This window comes from Austrofundulus limnaeus, unplaced genomic scaffold (genome assembly GCF_001266775.1).
Source record: "Austrofundulus limnaeus strain Quisiro unplaced genomic scaffold, Austrofundulus_limnaeus-1.0 Scaffold1314, whole genome shotgun sequence".
NCBI lineage: Eukaryota > Metazoa > Chordata > Actinopteri > Cyprinodontiformes > Rivulidae > Austrofundulus > Austrofundulus limnaeus.
In genome coordinates this window covers 28,659-31,702 of record NW_013953716.1, presented here as the reverse complement: position 1 = coordinate 31,702, position 3,044 = coordinate 28,659, and positions in this window count along the sequence as shown.

Here is a 3,044-nt window from a genome sequence, read left to right as displayed (position 1 = left end):
TCACAATACTATTTCTCAGCCAATAGTATCAAATTGCAGGAAGATGTTCTGCCAGACACAATTTTAAGCAAAAAATTAAAAAACTTTGTTGAGTGATATCCGTCATTTTTTCATTAATTCACAAGCAATGGAACTGACTTATTTTGCAACAAATTCTATGTTAAATCACAGAATAAAATGRTAGTTTTTATTTTGATTTCATTTTTTTTCTAGATGTGATTTTTAATTGAAGGTGCTTCAAAAGCCTCTGATTCGTATAACATGATCTCCCGAACCGAGAGGACAGGACTCCAAGAGAGAGAGATGCTCTGACTCACTGGCTCTTTTTGTTGTGATGGATGATGAAACGGTCCGTTTCTGAAGACCATCCCAGTCATTACAGGATATGAATCAGGATCTGATTCGATACAAAAAGAGACTAAACAGCTTCTTTTCTATGTGAGGCCTGACATACTGCAAATTCAAAAGATTTATGAGTATTGATTATGTTCCTGCAGTTGTAAAGAAGTGTCACATTAACGTACACAACATGGTTATGACTGAACAAATGTTAACCCAGAGCTGGATCAAATTTGGACTGAGCCAATCCTGTGTATTAACTTAGAGTTGAGTTATCTTGGCGATTTTAATTTTTCACTCAAAAATCAATTGTTGAATGAATGTACACTCAAAAAAAAAAAAAACAAATGTAGTGGATTTATTTAWAATAGTTATGCCAACTGGTTCCACTCATTTGAATTGAGTAAAGTTACTTTACGTTGATATTAAAGTGCCTAAGACATACATATTCTTCAAATACAAAATGTCAAAGAAAACATCTTTATATTTAAGAAAGTTGGAATAATACACACAATTTAATCCATTTTGTCCCAGAACTGGCCTATTTTCTTTTGAATTTGTCTCAGCCAAAGTGAAACAGGAAGTAGCTGCATTTCCATTGCAAATGTGTGCAAAACTTTGTCGATATTATGTTAATACACAGTTTCGCAACTGCAGTGTTTCCATTAAGTAAGAAATGCTATTAAAGTCACACATGAATATGTTTGTTCTCGCAATAAGTCATTACAAACATGGCGGCGATGGATGTAAAGACATAGCATGTTGCTACCGCGACACTAGCGCTCATCAGAGGAGACGTCGACGTCTTTTATCGAGGCTTTCCAGAGACAAGTCCCTACTTGGCTACGTATGCTGTGTTTTTGGGAAATTGTAGTCGGTGAGTTTACAATTTTATACTACTTCTGTGACATTACTACTATTTCTAATTCCTGTTGTCTTCTTCGTCGTCGTCTTTTTCACCAGTAGAAACAGCCGGTTGTTGATCACGTGACTCCCGTGATGCAAAAAACTTGTTTCCATTGCAGTTTTGCGAAAAACACCAATTTTGATACAGCCGAAAAACCACCTCATCCTAGCACAAAAACATTTTGTTGAAAAACATATTTTTTTTTCCCAAATTGACGTGTTTCCATTGAGCAAATTTATTTTCGAAATTATAATTTGCGCATTTTCATGGTCAATGTAAACACAGCTAGTGACATCAAAGGGGAACTCTAACAAATAAAACTCTCTGGTCTTTGTTTATGGAAACAATATTATTTAAACTCTGATTCTTCTTCATCTCTCTCTGATAGTGACTCAAAATAATCTTAAGAAACATCAGATTCTTCTGTATAGGCTGTGTTGTTAGCCATTTTCTCTGTTTACATGCAGAKATTCCCCTTTGACATCACTTCCTGTTATTTCACAGGCAAATATCTCAACAACTGATCATCTAAGCGATATGAAATTTCTTTTGCAATATTTTATTAATGTCTTCTTTCTAAAAATGCATTCATATATATAACAAAAATTTGACATCACAGGCACTTTAAGTAAGTAAATGTAAAGTAAATGTGTTACTTGTACTCAAATTGAGTGGAACCAGTTGACATATTGTATTAAGTAAATACATTAAATCTGTTTTTTGAGTGTAGAAATAGAGAATACATTGTTACTTTTATGTTGGCGTTTTTCATGCTAAAGTAATGCTGCGTGATATAGACTCTCATGTCTTTTTTGGCTACATCAGTTTTTAATATATATGTTCAATGTTATGATGCTTGCACATCTAACTTTACTGCAAAAACAAACTGGACTCAAATCCAGTTTTTCCTTTTTCACGCATTTTCATCCCTCCCTTTATTACCACAACTTCYTTTCCTTAATTGATCCTCACATCCTGCATATCAGGCAGATTAGTCTTGGGTTAGCCAGGTAAACAAGTTGTGTGTGTGTGTGTGTGTGTCTGTGTGAAACCTGAGGGGGAAGTAAAGGCTTTGATCAGGCTAATGAGCTGCCAGTCCTTCCTCCAGGGCCTGCTGGTTGGCTGGGGGTGGTGTACGGACACCTGAAACAACACACATAACCTCAAGTCTCGCGCACACACACACCCTTGTCAATACAACACACCCGCATCCTGCCACCGTTATTCTCTGCTTGCCACCTCCTGTCACCCCCTGCTAATCGTCTCCATCCATGTGTCAGTCACACCCTCATTTCATCTCCAATCTCCTCCTCAGCTCCCACCCAGCTAACAGTAGCCTAACCTTTCACAGTGCTCACACCACCCACCCACCGCCTTTGCCCCCTGCCTAAACTCTGTTCTGTCACATCCAGTCACCACCCCCATCCACCTTTGTGCTTTTCTCCCAAATGAGCCTCAATTCCTCACCTACACAACCAACACGAGACACAAAAGAAGCCCATTTCCATAACTTATTTTTTCCTAACGACACAGGGTGATTTATAAAAAAAWTTTTTTTTAGCTACATAAATATCTGTCGCACAATTTAAAGCCTTAGCATTCCTTGAAATAATGCATGTCACCTGTTTCCTTTCAGGCCCAAGTTTCAGAATGAAATCATGATATATTAAGAAAGGACAGTGGTAGCCATTTTTGGTCAAATCTTAAAGGGGCAATATCATGTAAAATCAACTTTTTTGAGTTTTATATCATGTTATAATGTTATACTCTCATAAAAAACATGTCCAAAGTCTTGCTT